This window comes from Hordeum vulgare, chromosome 3H (genome assembly GCF_904849725.1).
Source record: "Hordeum vulgare subsp. vulgare chromosome 3H, MorexV3_pseudomolecules_assembly, whole genome shotgun sequence".
Taxonomy (NCBI): domain Eukaryota; kingdom Viridiplantae; phylum Streptophyta; class Magnoliopsida; order Poales; family Poaceae; genus Hordeum; species Hordeum vulgare.
Genome location: NC_058520.1, coordinates 141,714,160 through 141,731,869, shown reverse-complemented (window position 1 = coordinate 141,731,869; position 17,710 = coordinate 141,714,160).

The window sequence follows — 17,710 nt, the reverse complement described above, 5'->3', positions numbered from 1 at the left end:
TGGCCTCCAACCATTTGTCGGAATCCGGGCCCACCATCGCTTCTCCATAGCTCATAGGTTCATTGTTGTTCAACAACATGACCTCCAAGACAGGGTTACCGTACCACTCTGTAGTAGTACGCGACCTTGTCGACCTACGAGGTTTGTAGTACCTTGATCCGAAGCTCTAATGATCATTATCATTAGCTTCCACTTCAATTGGTGTAGGAGCCACAGGAACATCTTCATGCGCCCTGCTACACACTGGTTGAAGTGACGGTTCACTAACCTCATCAAGTTCCACCACCCTCCCACTCAATTATTTCGAGAGAAACCTTTCCTCGAGAAAGGATCCGTTTCTAGAAACAAACACTTTGCTTCCGGATCTAAGACAGGAGATGAATCCAACTGTTTTGGATATCCTATGAAGATGCATTTATCCGCTTTGGGTTCGAGCTTATCAGACTGAAACTTTTTCACATAAGCGTCGCAACCCCAAACTTTTAAGAAAGGATAGCTCAGGTTTCTCCAAAGCACAGTCTATACTGTGTCATCTCAATGGAAATATGTGGTGCCCTATTTAAAGTGAATGCGGTTGTCTCTAATGCATAACCCATAAACGATAGTGGTAATTCGATAAGAGACATCATAGTATGCACCATATCTAATAGGGTGTGGCTATTACGTTCGGACACACCATCACACTATGGTGTTCCAGGTGGCATGAATTGCGAAACAATTTCCACATTGTATTAACTGTGTACCAAAAACTCGTAACTCAGATATTCATCTCTAGGATCATATCGTAGACAGTTTATCCTCTTGTCATGACGATCTTCACTATGAAATAGTGTTGAACTTTTCAATATTTCAGACTTGTGATTCAACAAGTAAATACTCCTGTATCTACACAAATCGTCAGTGAAGTAAGAACATAACGATATCCACTGCGTGCCTCGGCACTTATTGGACTGTACACATCAAAAATGTATTACTTCCAACAAGTTACTTTCTTGTTCCATGTGGTATTATTTTGCATGTATCAAATGATTCAAGAACAAGTGAGTCCAAACGATCCATCTGCATGGAGTTTCTTCATGCGTTAATACCAATAAGTATGGTTTGCATGCCTCAAACTTTTCAAAAATGAGTGAGTACAAAGATCCATCAGCATGGAGCTTCTTCATGCATTTTATACCGTCATGACTCAAGAGGCAGTGCCACAAATAAGTGGTACTATCGTTACTACTTTGTATCTTTTGGCACCAATATTATGAACATGTGTAACACTACGATCTAGATTCAATAAACCATTGAGGGTAATTATTCAAGCAAATAGAATAACTTTTATTCTCTTTAAATGAATAATCGTATTGCAATAAAAACAATCCAATCATGTTCATGCTCAACGCAAACACCAAATAATAATTATTTAGGTTTTACCACCAATCCCGATGATAGAGGGAGCGTGCGATGTTTGATCACATCAACCTTGGAAACACTTCCAACACTTATCGTCACCTCGCCTTTAGCTAGTCTCCATTTATACCGTAGCTTTCATTTTGAGTTACTAATCACTTAGCAACCGAACTGGTATCCAATACCCTAGTGCTACTAGGAGTACTAGTAAAGCACACATCAACATCATGTATATCAAATATACTTCTGACGACTTTGCCAGCCCTCTTATCTACCAAGTATCTAGGGTAGCTCCGCCTCAGTGACCGTTCCCCTCATAACAGAAGCACTTAGTCTCGGGTTTGTGTTCAATCTTGGGTTTCTTCATTGGGGCAGCAACTGGTTCGCCGTTTCATGAAGTATCCCTTCTAGCCCTTGCCCTACTAACCATCAACAATTGATGTTCCTTCTTGATTTCTACTTTCGCAGTGTCAAACATTGGGAATCGCTCAAGGATCATCCTATCCTTGATATGTTCATAGTTCATGACGGAGCTCTAGCAGCTTGGTGGCAGTGACTCTGGAGAACCATCACTATCTCATCTGGAAGATTAACTCCAACTTGATTCAAGCGATTGTTGTACTCAGACAATCTGAGAACATGCTTAATGATTTGAGCTTTTCTCCTTTACTTTGTAGGCCAAGAATCTTGTCGGAGGTCTTATGCCTCTCAACAAGGGCACAAGCATGAAATCTCAATTTCATTTCTTAGAACATCTCTTATGTTCTGCGACGTTTCAAAACTCTTTGGTGCCTTGCTTCTAAGCCATTAAGTATTATGCACTGAACTATCACGTAGTCATCAAAAATGTGTATGTCAGATGTTCGCAACATCCACAGACGACGTTCGAGGTGCAGCACACCGAGTAGTGCATTAAGGACATAAGCCTTCTGCGCAGCAATGAGGACAATCCTTAGTTTTACGGACTAAGACCGCAAAGTTGCTACTATCAACTTTCAACTAAATTTTCTCTAGGAACATGTAAAAACAGTAGAGCTATAGCGCAAGCTACATCATAATTCGCAAAGACCATTAGACTATGTTCATGATAATTAGTTCAATTAATCATATTACTTAAGAACTCCCACTCAAAAAATACATATCTCTAGTCATTTGAGTGGTACATGATCCAAATCCACTAACTCAAGTCCGATCAGCACGTGAGTTGAGAATAGTTTCAGTGGTAAGCATCTCTATGCTAATCATATCAACTATACGATTCATACTCGACCTTTCGGTCTCTTGTGTTCCGAGGCCATGTCTGCACATGCTAGGCTCGTCAAGTTTAACTCGAGTGTTCCGCGTGTGCAACTGTTTTGCACCCGTTGTATGTGAATGTTGAGTCTATCACACCCGATCATCACGTGGTGTCTCGAAACGACGAACTGTCGCAACGGTGCACAGTCGGGGAGAACACAATTTCATCTTGAAATTTTATTGAGAGATCACCTTATAATGCTACCGTAGTTCTAAGCAAAATAAGGTGCATAAAAGGATTAACATCACATGCAATTCATAAGTGACATGATATGGCCATCATCTTGTGCTTCTTGATCTCCATCACCAAAGCACCGGCACGATCTTCTTGTCACCGGTGCCACACCATGATCTCCATCATCGTGCCGCCATCGAGCTTGTCGTGCTATCTATGCTATTACTACTAAAGCTACGACCTAGCAATATAGGAAACGCATCTGCAAACACAAACGTTAGTTTAAAGACAACCCTATGGCTCCTGCCGGTTGTCGTAGCATCGACGTGCAAGTCGATATTAACTATTACAACATGATCATATCATACATCCAATATATCACATCACGTCATTGGTCATATTATATCACAAGCATACCCTGCAAAAACAAGTTAGACATCCTCTAATTTGTTGTTGCATGTTTTACGTGGCCGCTATGGGTATCTAGTATGATCGCATCTTACTTACGCAAAAAATACAACGGAGATGTGCAAATTGCTATTTAACCTCTCCAAGGACTGCCTCGGTCAAAACCAATTCAACTAAAGTTGAAGAAACCGACACCCGCCAGACATCTTTATGCAACAAGGTTGCATGTCAATCGATGAAACCAGTCTTTCGTAAGCGTGCGAATAATGTCGGTCCGGGCCGCTTCAATCCAACAATACCGCCGAATCAAGAAAATACTAAGGAGGGCAGAAAATCGAACATCACCGTCCACAAAACCCTTTGTGTTCTACTCGAGATAACATCTACGCATGAACCTAGCTCATGATGCCACTGTTGGGGAACGTCGCATGGGAAACAAAAAATTTCCTACGCACACGAAGACCTATCATGGTGATGTTCATCTACGAGAGGAGATTTGTATCTACGTACCCTTGTAGATCGCACAGCAGGAAGCATTAAGAAACACGGTTGATGAAGTGGAACGTCCTCACGTCCCTCAATCCACCCCGGAAACCGTCCCATGAACCGTCCCGCGATCCGTCCCACGATCCGTTCCGATCTAGTGTCGAACGGACGGCACCTCCGCGTTCAGCACATGTACAGCTCGACGATGATCTCGGCCTTCTTGATCCAGCAAGCAATACAGAGAAGTAGACGAGTTCTCCGACGGCGTGACGATGCTCCGGTGGTGGTGAATGATCTACTCCTGTAGGGCTCCGCCCGAGCTCCGCAGAAATACGATCTAGAGGTAAAACTATGGTGTCTAGATCTGAGTTGCACGTGGCAAAAGTTGTCTCAAACCAGCCCTAAATCACCACTATATATAGGAGGGAGGGGGAGGAGTCTTGCCTTGAGGTCCAAGCCCTCAAGGGTTCGCCGGCCAGGGAGGAGGAGGAGTCCTAATCTAATCCTAGTCCAACTACGATTGGAAAGTGGAGTCCTTCCCTTCCTTCCCACCTTTTTTTTCTTTGGTTTTCGATTCTTGGCGCATAGGCCCTATTGGGCTGTCCCACCAGCCCACTAAGGGATGGTGTGCCACCCCTAGATCCTTTGGGCTTCCCCTGGGAGGGTTGCCCCCCTCCCGGTGAACTTCCGGAACCCATTCGTCACTCCCGGTACATTCCGAGTAATGCCCGAAAACCTTCCGGTAACTAAATGAAGTCATCCTATATATCAATCTTCGTTTCCCGACCATTCTGGAAACCCTCGTGATGTTCGTGATCTCATCCGGGACTCCGAAAAACATTCGGTAACCACACATATAAGTCAACTATACTAAAACATCGCCGAACCTTAAGTGTGGAGACCCTGCGGGTTCGAGAACTATGTAGACATGCCCCGAGGTAGTCCTCGGTCAATATCCAATAGCGGGACCTGGATGCCCATATTGGATCCTACATATTCTCCGAAGATCTTATCGGTTGAACCTCAGTGTCAAGGATTCATATAATCCCGTATGTCATTCCCTTTGTCCTTCGGTATGTTACTTGCCCGAGATTTGATCGGCGGTATCCGCATACCTATTTCAATCTCGTTATCGGCAAGTCTCTTTACTCGTTCCGTAATACAAGATCCCGTGACTTACACTTAGTCACATTGCTTGCAAGGCTTGTGTGTGATGTTGTATTACCGAGTGGGCCCCGAGATACCTCTCCGTCACACGGAGTCGCAAATCCCAGTCTTGATCCATATAGTAGAACACCTTCGGAGATACCTGTAGAACACCTTTATAGTCACCCATTTACGTTGTGACGTTTGATGCACACAAGGTATTCCTTCGATGCTAGTGAGTTTTATGATCTCATGGTCATAGGAACAAATACTTGACACGCAGAAAACAGTAGCAATAAAACAACACGATCAATATGCTACATTCATAGTTTGGGTCTAGTCCATCACATGATTCTCCTAATGATGTGATCTAGTTATCAAGTGACAACACTTGCACATAGCCAGAAAACCTTGACTATCTTTGATCAACTGGCTAGCCAACTAGAGGCTTGCTAGGGACATTGTTTTGTCTATGTATCCACACATGTATCTATGTTTTCATTCAATACAATTATAGCATGGATAATAAACGATTATCACGAACAAAGAAATATAATAATAACCAATTTATTATTGCCTCTAGGGAATATTTCCAACAACGAGGGCGCAAAAATGTTCAAAGAAAAGGTAAAGAGGTGGCATGACAAGAGAATTTTGAAACGTGAATTTAATATTGGTGACAAAGTTTTGTTGTATAGATCTTATTTCAGGTTTTCTCCAGGTAAATTACTTTCCAAATGGGAAGGGTCGTACCACATCGAAGAAGTCTACCGCTCCAGTGCAATCAAGATTAATAATTTTGAAAGCACATAACCACATGTTGTGAATGGGCAAAGACTCAAGCATTACATGGCTAGAGACCCCATCAATGTAGAGGTGGATGTGATACAGGTAGCCACTCACTAAGAACATATCGCAACACTCTATCAGACATCGGTAGAAGAACAATAAGAATAGGTATGAAATACGGTAAGGAAATTTCACGGACATCAAATAAAGTTCTGTATTATGTGTTTTTGCAAAATTAGGAAAATTTCAAGCCGAAGCGGAGCCAGAGAGGAGCTCCAGGTGCTCCAGGCGACGTGGTGGCGTGGGCTAGCCCCTGGCCGCGCGAGGAGGCCGCCTGGACCACCCGAAGTCCGTCTCCGACTCTACTTTGGCTTGTTACTTTCCTTTTGGTGTAAATTTTTTTTCTATATATTTTCCCGGATCGTCTCGGATTTGTATCTTGAGATTCCGTGCATTTTCTTTTCGATCTATTTGTGCCAAGAGAACTTTCAGCAAACTTAGGTGCCATGGCTTCCCCAAAATCTCCCAAGGAGAAGTTCCTCGTCAACGTCATCAACCCTTACCTTGCAGAGGTAAAGAGACACCCTCAAACACTTTGGGTGGAGGATGGTGTCCTCCACAAATAAGATTTGGAGGGACCTGTCAAGGAGGGGAGCACCAGGGTCAGGCTGGAAGAAGTGGAGCAAGAAGTCTTCAAGTACAAGTTGATGATCGAGCATGGTGTCGAGGCCAACTGTGATATCATCACCGAGGTGAAGAGGGAACATGAGGAGGAGATTTAGGAAGTGCGATCAATCATATCCGCACTAGAAACCAAAGTGTTCAAGCTTCAAGGGCACATCTATGACCTTCAAAATCAGAACTGTGAGTATGAACTTAAGTTTTTGCGCATAGGCTTATCTGCCGAAAGCAGGATCTTGGAGACTGAAGAATCCTGTGTGGAGGGAGGACCTCTGCCATGAAGCGTTTCACTAAGGATTACCCGAGGAACAAGAACAAGGATGAAGAGTGAAATCTTAATGGGTAATGGCATTCTGTTAGGTTGTTCCAAGCTTGGTGGAGTGCCCGGTATCTTTATTTTTATCCTTTACTTTTTATGGTCAAGTTTAATGTTGTATCATGTCTAGGGAAGTTATATTACAAAATAGGTGTTTGCATTAAGGTCTATCACTCCTTGGTGGAGAGTTTGTATCCGTGAGCGTGCAGTGTCTATGATGGAATATTATTGAGAAGTCTATTGGTTTCTTTGCTGCACTTGGTATTCTCTTCATGCAATCGATCTTATATGTTGATTCTTATGGGAGTATTGATCTTACATATCAGGTATGGCTTTGAAAACTTTATTTAATCTTGGCAAACATAGCATTGGCTATAACAACAAGCATGAGTTTTTTCTAGTAGGGACATAGCCAAAACCTTTATGTTCTTATGCTTGAAGTGTTATGCTGACAAGGAAGACAACTTGATGTTGTATGCCAATTCTTTATGTTCAATGCTACTGCAACAAAAGACCTTCCAACGACGCCAGAAACACGAGCTGACGGTAGATGTCTTGATTCTCCTCAGCAACGACACGAGGAATCCTTCTGCTACGGCTACGCCTTTAGGGACTTCCTAGGAAAATATGCAAAGGATTTCCCCGCGGCCTTGGAGCCTTGCGTTGGTGTTCCCTCGAAGCGGAAAGGGTGATGTAGTGCAGCGGTGGTAAGTATTTCCCTCAGTTTTGAGAACCAAGGTATCGATCCAGTGAAGGAGTATCACAAGTGCCTGCGCAAACACAAAAAGTGTGCTCCCAACGCTATGAAGGGGTTGTCAATCCCTTATAGATTGTTTGCCAAGTGAGAACTGAAAGCAACAAAGTAACAAAGCGAAGTAAAAGCGAAGTGGAAACGATAGGTGTGAATAGAATCGGGGGCCGTAGTGTTTACTAGTGGCTTCTCTCATGATAGCAAGTAGACGGTGGGTGAACAAATTACTGTTGAGCAATTGATAGAACCGTGCAAAGTCGTGACGTCATCTATGGCAATGATTATATCTATAGGCATCATGTCCAAAACAAGTAGATCGGTACTTTCTGCATCTACTACTATTACTCCACACATCGACCGCTATCCAGCATGCATCTAGTGTATTAAGTCCATAAGAACGGAGTAACGCCTTAAGCAAGATGACATGATGTAGATGGACAATCTCATATCTACGACAAAGCCCACCTTGTTACCATTGATGGCAACTACACGATGTGTGCCTTGCTGCCCCTACTGTCACTGGGAAAGGTCACCACACGGTAAGAACCCAAAACCAAGCACTTCTCCCATTGCAAGAATCATAGATCTAGTTGGCCAAACAAAACCCAACACTCGGAGAGACTTACAAGGATATCAAATCATGCATAAAAGAAATTAGCAAAGACTCAAATATATATTATAGATAATCTGATCACAAATCCACAATTCATCGGATCTCGACAAACACACCGCCAAAGAGGATTACATCGGATAGACCTCCATGAAGATCATGGAGAACTTTGTATTGAAGATCCAAGAGAGAGAAGAAGCCATCTAGCTACTAACTACGGACCCGTAGGTCTGAAGTGAACTACTCACGAATCATTGGAGGGTCGATGATGTTGATGTAGAAGCCCTCCAACTCCAAAGTCCCCTCCGGCAGGGCATCGGGAAGGGTCTCCAGATGAGATCTCGCGGAAACGGAAGCTTGCGGCGGTGGAAAAGTGTTTTCGTGGATTACTTGATTTTTTTCTATATTTTAGGGAATATATAGGCGAAGGAGCTAGGCCAGGGAGGCCACAAGCCTGCTAGCCGCCCCCTGGTGGCGGCTACAGGGCTTGTGGGCTCCATGTAGCTCTCCTGGCTTGGCCCACAAGCCCCCTGATCTTCTTCCGTCCGGGAAAAATTTATTTCGGGGATTTTATTCCGTTTGGACTCTGTTCCAAAATCAGATCTGAAAAGAGCCAAAAACACAGATAAAACAGGAACTGGCACTTGGCACTTAATTAATAAGTTAGTCCCAAAAAAGATAAAAAAGGTACATAAAACATCCAAAGATGACAAGATAACAGCATGAAACCATCAAAAATTATAGATACGTTTGAGACATATCAAGCGTCCCCAAGCTTAACTCCTGCTCGTCCTCGAGTAGGGAAGTGATAAAGAATGAATTTTTGATGCTTTAATGCTACCTAGCATAGATGTCCTTTGTAACTCCTCTTATGTGATGTGAATGTTCAGATCCATTAGATTCAAAATAATAGTTTGCTATTGACGTGGAAACAATAATACTTCAAGCAAACTAGCAAGGAAATCATGAACTTTCAAAATAACAAGGCCAAAAGAAAGTTATCCCTACAAAAGCATATAGTCTGGCTATGCTCTATCATCATTGCACAAGGAATTTAAATCATGCACAACCCCGGTATTGCAAGTAATTGTTTTCACACCTTTACTTTCTCAAACCTTTTCAACTCTCACGCAATACATGAGCGTGAGCCATGGTTTTAGCACTATAAGTGGTGTGGAGTGTGGTGGAGGTTGCAAGAAAAACAAGGAGAAGATGGTCACATTAACTAGGCATATCAATGAGTTGTGGAGATGCTCATCAATAGATATCAATGTGAAAGAGTAGGGATTGCGATACAAATGTTGCACTAGAGCTAAGAGTATGTGAAAGCTCTTAAGGAAAACTAGTGGGTGTGCATCCAACTTGCTTGCTCACGAAGACCTAAGGCAATTTTGAGGAAGCCAATCATTGGAATATACAAGCCAAGTTATATAATGAAAATTTCCCACTAGCTATATGATGGTGACAAAACGGGAGACTCTCAATCATGAATATCATGGTGCTTAATATGCACAACTGTGGAAAGGTGGTAGCATTGTCTTTTCTCTCTTTTTTTTTGGTGGGCTCTTTGGCCTCTTTCTTTTTTTTGGTGGGCATATTTGGCCTCTTTTATTTCCTCACATGGGACAATACTCCATTAATGATGATCATCACACTTTCAACTCAAATCATAGAGCAACGATGACTCTATATGGAATGCCTTCGGTAGTGTACCGTGACAATGATCTAGCATGGCATAGACATTAATGGGAACATCATGCTAGCTATCTTACGATCATGCAATGGCAATGTAGAAGTGGTGGCACATGTCATGATGGTAGTTGCATGGCAATATATCTCGGAATGACTTTGAAAAAGCCATAGTAGGTAGGTATAGTGGCTGTTTTGAGGGACGCTAATGGTGGGTTTTGTGCACCGGCGAAAGTTGCACGGCACTAAGAAGATAGTGATGGTGGAATGTGAAAGTGCATATAAACCATGGACTCAATATTAGTCATGAAGAACTCATATACTTGTTGCAAAAGTTTTATTAGTGATCGAAACAAAGCATTCAACGCATACTCCTAGGGGAAGGGTTGGTAGGTATAAAACATCGCGTGATCCGAACCGCCACGCAAAGGATGACAATCAATAGACTAATCATGCTCAGACTTCATCACATAGCGGTTCACCATACGTGCATGCTACGGGAATCACTAACTTCGACACAAGTATTTCTATATCCACAACACCTTACTAGCATAACTTCAATATTACCATAACCACAACTCAAAACTAATTGAGATGAATCAAAATTCTCTAACTATTCAATGCACATGAAGGTGGCAGTTTTCGTATCCCTTTGGATAACTACCCCTTTTGAGACTACTTTCAAAGCATAGATCAACTACCAAGCCACGCACTGTCGTGCTCTAAAATATATAAGTGAAGCACATAGAGCAAAATCAACTAGCTCAAAAGATATAAGTGAAGCACATGTGAGCTGAATTGTCTACCAGAGGATATAAGTGAAGCTCGACAAAATCACGGTGAGTGGATGTCTCTATCTCTAGGTGTGCAGCAAGGATGATTGTGACACAACAAAAATAAAAGACTCCTACGATACAAGACGCTCCAAGCAAAAACACATAACATGTGGTGAATAAAAATATAGCCCCAAGTAACGTTACCGATGGATTTGAAGACGAAAGAGGGGATGCCTTCCCGGGGCATCCCCAAGCTTAGGCTTTTACGGCATACTTGAATCTCTTGGGGTGCCTTGGGCATCCCCAAGCTTGAGCTCTTGCCACTCTTTATCTCTTTGTCCATAAGAACTTCACCCAAAACTTGAAAACTTCACAACACGAAACTTAAACAAAAACTCGTTATAACATTAGTATAAGAAAGCAAACCACCACTTCCTTAGGTACTGTAGCAAACTTAAATTCTACTTATGCTGATGTTGGGTTGCTGTATTTTCAATCTTCCATGGCTGATACCCCCCGATACTATCCATAGTTTCATCAAAATAAGCAACCAACACAACAAAAACAGAATCTGTTAACAGCAAACCAGTCTGTAGCAATCTGTATACTTCGTATACTTCTCTTACTTCAAAAATTCTGAAAACTTACGAAATTCTGAAAAATTTGTGTGTAAATCAGCGGCAAAAAAAATCAACTCAAAATATCTTACATAAAAAAATGAAAATTATTTTCGTGAGCAGAAAGTTTCTGTCTTTTCCAGCATGACCAAACGATCATCCCCAAGACTAATCATAACGGTTTTGCTTGGCAAAAACGCAAAAATAAACACAAAAAACACAATCATAACAGAATTATGAAAGTGTGGAAAACACAAAACAGAAAGAAAAAGGATAGATTCGTTGGGTTGCCTCCCAACAAGCGCTTTTGTTTGACGCCCTTAGCTAGGCAAAAGGTGATGGAATCACGTATAGTCATCTTTGGTGCTCAAACCATAAGTAGCCCTCATCATAGATTCATAAGGCAATCTTATTTTCTTTCTAGGAAAGTGCTACATTCCCTTCTTTAAAGGAAATTGAAATCTAATATTCTCTTTCTTCATATCGATGATAGCACCAATAGTCCTTAGGAAAGGTCTACCAAGAATAATGGGGCATGAAGGATTGCAATCCATGTCAAGTACAATGAAATCCACGGGTACATATTTCTTATTTGCAACAATAAGAACATCATCGATCCTTCCCATGGGTTTCTTGACCATAGAATCCGCAAGATGCAAATTAAGAGAACACTCTTCAATCTCATGAAAACCAAGAATATCACATAAAGACTTTGGAATCGCGGAAACACTAGCACCCAAATCACACAAAGCATTGCACTCATAGTTTTGATCTTGATTTTGATAGTAGGTTCCCACTCATCATGAAGTTTTCTAGGTATAGAGACTTCTAGTTCGAGCTTCTCTTCAAGAGATTTCATCATAGCATCTACAATATGCGCGGTTAAGGCTTTGCTTTGGCTATAAGCGTGTGGAGAGTTTGCAATGGATTGCATCAAAGAAATGCATTCAAACAAGGAGCAATTATCATCATTAAATTCCTTGAAATCCAAAGTGGGAGTTTCATTACTACCCAAAATTTTGATTTCTTCTACTCCACTCTCCACACCTTTATCATCAAGATGGGTGGACTCTGAATCATTGGAGCGTTTTTCAACCAAAGTGGATTCATATCCAGCCCCTTCATCAATAGGTTTGACACGCGAAAACAAAGATTCAAGAGGAGTCACACCAAGCACTTTAAGATTTTCGTGATTTGCATCACTAGAACGCACCCTTTTAAACCATTCATGCCTAGCGCGAATTTGGGCGGTTCTTTCTTTGCTCTCATTCATGGAGACACGCATAGCTTTCAAAGTTTCATACAAGTTGACCTTGGGAGGAGCACATCTAACTTTCAAAGCATCAATAACACAAGACATCCTATCAACACTCTTAGCCAAATCGTCTATTTTGAGTAGTTTTTCCTCTATGGACGCATTGAAAATCTTTTGAGAGTTGATGAACTCTTTAATATTACTCTCTAAATCAGAGGGTAATTTGTTGTGATTTCCATAAATGTTGTTGTAGGAATTGCCATAATTTTTAGAGGAGTTACTAGGAAAAGGCCTAGGAACATAATTTCCTCTAAAAGCATTGTTGTTGCCAAAATTGTTCCTACCAACAAAATTCACGTCCAAACTAGTGTTGCTACTCTCAATCAAGGAAGATAGTGGCATGTCATTTGGATCTAAAGGAGCGTTTCTACTAGCAACCAAATTCATCAACTCGTCCATCTTAGCACTAAGCCATTTAATTTCTTCTATAGCGTGTACCTTTTTGCTAGCAGGCGGCCTTTCAGTGTGCCACTGAGAGTAGTTGGTCATGATATTGTCTAGGAGTTTTGTAGCGTCTCCTAACGTGATTTCCATGAACGTTCCACCTGAGGCGGAGTCCAAGATATTGCGAGAAGCGAAATTCAAGCCAGCGTAAAAGATTTGTATAATCATCCACAAACTCAAGCCATGAGCGGGACAATTTCTAATCATAAGCTTCATCCTCTCCCAAGATTGTGCAACATGTTCATGATCAAGTTGCTTGAAATTCATGATATCGTTACATAAGGAGATGATCTTAGCCGGCGGAAAATACTTGGATATGTAAGCATCTTTGCACTTATCCCAAGAATCGATACTATTTGTAGGCAAAGAAGAAAACCAAGTTTTTGTGCGATCTCGCAACGAGAAAGGAAAAAGCTTCAACTTAATGACTTCATTATACACATCTCTTTTCTTTTGCATATCACAAAGCTCAATGAAGGTATTGAGATGGGATGCGACATCTTCACTAGAAAGGCCAGATAATTTCTCTTTCATAACAAGATTCAGCAAAGTTGCGTTGATTTCATATGATTCCGCACTAGTGGCAGGAGCAATCGGAGTACTAATAAAATCATTATTATTGGTACTCGAGAAGTCGCAAAGTTTGGTGTTTTCAGCCATGATGACTTCAACAAACAAACAAGCACACAAGCAAGCAAGAAAACCGGCAAAGGAAAACGGCAAAAAGGCAAAAGGCAAATGAAAACGGCAAATGTGAAGTGGGGGAGAGGAAAACGAGAGGCAACTGGCAAAAAAGTAAATGCAAGAGATGAGTTTCTCAGACCTACTTGGATAGATCTCTCCTTCCCCGGCAACGGTGCCGGAAATACTTCTGCTACTGCAACAAAAGACCTTCCAACGACGCAAGAAACACGTGCTGACGGTAGATGTCTTGATTCTCCTCAACAACGGCACCAGGAATCCTTCTGCTACGGCTACGACTTTAGGGACTTCCTAGGAAAATATGCAAAGGATTTCCTCGCGACCTTGGAGCCTTGCATTGGTGTTCCCTCGAAGCGGAAAGGGTGATGTAGCGCAGTGGTGGTAAGTATTTCCCTCAGTTTTGAGAACCAAGGTATCGATCCAGTGAAGGAGTATCACAAGTGCCTGCACAAACCAAAAACGCTTGCTCCCAACGCTATGAAGGGGTTGTCAATACCTTATAGATTGTTTGCCAAGTGAGAACTGAAAGCAACAAAGTAACAAAGCGAAGTAAAAGCGAAGTGGAAACGATAGGTGTGAATAGACCCGGGGGCCGTAGTGTTTACTAGTGGCTTCTCTCATGATAAGAAGTAAACGGTGGGTGAACAAATTACTGTCGAGCAATTGATAGAACCGTGCAAAGTCGTGATGTCATTTATGGCAATGATTACATCTATAGGCATCACGTCCAAAACAAGTAGACCGACACTTTCTGCATCTACTACTATTACTCCACACATCGACCGCTATCTAGCATGCATCTAGTGTATTAAGTCCATAAGAACAGAGTAACGCCTTAAGCAAGATGACATGATGTAGATGGACAATCTCATATCTACGACAAAGCCCACCTTGTTACCCTTGATGGCAACTACACGATGTGTGCCTTGCTGCCCCTACTGTCACTGGGAAAGGTCACCACACGGTAAGAACCCAAAACCAAGCACTTCTCCCATTGCAAGAATCATAGGTCTAGTTGGCCATACAAAACCCAAGACTCGGAGAGACTTACAAGGATATCAAATCATGCATAAAAGAAATCAGCAAAGACTCAAATATATATCATAGATAATCTTATCACAAATCCACAATTCATCGGATCTCGACAAACACACCGCCAAAGAGGATTACATCGGATAGAGCTCCATGAAGATCATGGAGAACTTTGTATTGAAGATCCAAGAGAGAGAAGAATCCATCTAGCTACTAACTACGGACCCGTAGGTCTGAAGTATACTACTCACGAGTCATTGGAGGGGCGATGATGTTGATGTAGAAGCCCTCCAACTCCAAATTCCCCTCCGGCAGGGCACCGTGAAGGGTCTCCAGATGAGATCTCGCGGAAACGGAAGCTTGCGGCGGCGGAAAAGTCTTTTCGTGGATTCTCTGATTTTTTCCGTATTTTAGGGAATATATAGGCGAAGGAGCTAGGTCAGGGGGGCGCCAGGGAGGCCACAAGCCTGCTAGCTGCCGCCCCCTGGTGGCGGCTACAGGGCTTGTGGGCTCCCTGTAGCTCTCCTGGCTTGGCCCACAAGCCCCTTGATCTTCTTCCGTTCGGGAAAAATTCATATCGGGGATTTTATTCCGTTTGGACTCCGTTCCAAAATCAGATCTGAAAAGAGCCAAAAACACAGAAAAAACACGAACTGACACTTGGCACTGAATTAATAAGTTAGTCCCAAAAAAGATAAAAAAGGTACATAAAACATCCAAAGATGACAAGATAAGAGCATGAAACCATCAAAAATTATAGATACGTTTGAGACGTATCATTCAACTTTATATTGTTTTGCATCCAAGTCAACATTATTTGTCTGCTCTCAAAAGCCTTTGCAAGCCAACGCTTGCACTAAGCGGGAATACTGCTTGTGCATCCATACCCTGAAACCTCAACCTTCCCAAGAGTCCACCATACCTTCCCTATACGTGTTATTTCACCGCCACTCCAAAAGTATATTACTCATGTGCTATCTTTAAACCTTCAAATATTACTCCCTATTTTGTGCCTCTCTTTTCGCTCATGAGGAAGTAGTAGATAATTCATGATCTTCTCATACTGGACAAGTTTTATCCTAGGTTTGCATGTTTAATCTGCAAACCCCTAATACCAGAAGGGATTCGCATCAGCGCGCCCAGCTCGTAAAGGATAATAACAACAAACAAAACCTCCTTCACGCTTTGTTGATGAGAAATCAGAAAACTTTGGTAGTGATAAACAAAGGAGACTGTGGGGATGCGATCGTCCCTACTTTGGGAGCCATTCCTCAAAACTTGTCTAGCATGAGAACTATTGGGCTATATACAAGCATTCGTTGACAAATTATGCACCTCTCAAAAGCTTGTTTTACAATCTTGTTGATTTCAAAATCCCTAAAAGCTCTAGCACATGAGTTTTCCCTACTTCCCTCTGCGAAGGGCAAATCTTTTACTTTTATGTTGATTCAGTAAACCTATTTCTTTCTATCCTGAAAAGAGCAGACACCTTATGTTGACAAGGATGCATGCATTTATATTGTTTCATTGAGAATTGCCATATCACACCTTTGTTGATATTATCATTAAGATAAGTAAGTTGTTTGTTAAAGCCTGGCTAAAGCAAACATCTTCCTTTGTGTTAGCATTTTCACTTCTTGACTAATAACATGTTCTTTCAAAAACCTTCAATTGATCTCATCAAAATATAAGAGGAAGAGCAAAGGTTAAAAGTTATTAGTTGTTCTTTGACCAAGGACATGTTTGACATGGTTTGATGAGTTTTCTTAGCTCTACTTTTGATTGTAATTGATATTACTCTTTCATAAGGGCCTTATGAGTTGAGATTGTTGTTGAGGATGGTTGAGTTTAGTAGAGAAATTATGATGGTTCTTGTCCATATTATTATTTATCGACACTTCACTCTCTAAACTTGTGGACAGGTTTATCGAGCTCGGTATTCGCTTGGGGACAAGCGAGGTCTAAGCTTGGGGGAGTTGATACTGTTGGAATTATGCCCTAGAGGCAATGATAAATAAGTTATTATTATAATTCCTGTATCAAGATAATCGTTTATTATCCATGCTATAATTGTATTGAATGAAGACTTAGATACATGTGTGGATACATAGACAAAACACTGTCCCTAGCAAGCCTCTAGTTGGCTAGCCAGTTGATCAAGGATAGTCAGGGTCTTCTGACTATGTACAAGGTGTTGTTGCTTGATAACTGGATCACATCATTGGGTGAATCATGTGATGGACTAGACCCAAATTAATAGACGTAGCATGTTGATCGTGTCATTTTGTTGCTACTGTTTTCTGTGTGTCAAGTATTTATTCCTATGACCATGAGATCATATAACTCACTGGCACTAGAGGAATGTCTTGTGTGTATCAAACGTCACAACGTAACTGGGGGACTATAAAGATGCTCTACAGGTATCTCCGAAGGTGTCCGTTGAGTTAGTATGGATCAAGACTGGGATTTGTCACTCCGTGTCATGGAGAGGTATCTCGGGGCCCACTCGGTAATACAACATCACACACAAGCCTTGCAAGCAATGTGACTTAGTGTAAGTCACGGGATCTTGTATTACAGAACGAGTAAAGAGACTTGTCGGTAAACGAGATTGAAATAGGTATGCGGATACTGACGATCGAATCTCGGGCAAGTAACATACCGAAGGACAAAGGGAATGACATACGGGATTATATGAATCCTTGGCATTGAGGTTCAAACGATAAAATCTTCGTAGAATATGTAGGATCCAATATGGGCATCCAGTTCCCTCTATTGGATATTGACCGAGGAGTCCCTCGGGTCATGTCTACATAGTTCTCGAACCCACAGGGTCTGCAAACTTAAGGTTCGGCGTTCTTTTATGCGTATTTGAGTTATATGGTTGGTTACCGAATGTTGTTCGGAGTCCCGGATGAGATCACAGACGTCACGAGGGTTTCCAGAATGGTCCAGAGACGAAGATTGATATATAGGATGACCTTATTTGATTACCGGAAAGTTTTCGGCATTACCGGGAATGTACCGGGAGTGACGAATGGGTTCCGGATGTTCATCGGGGGGGGGGGCAGCCCACCCC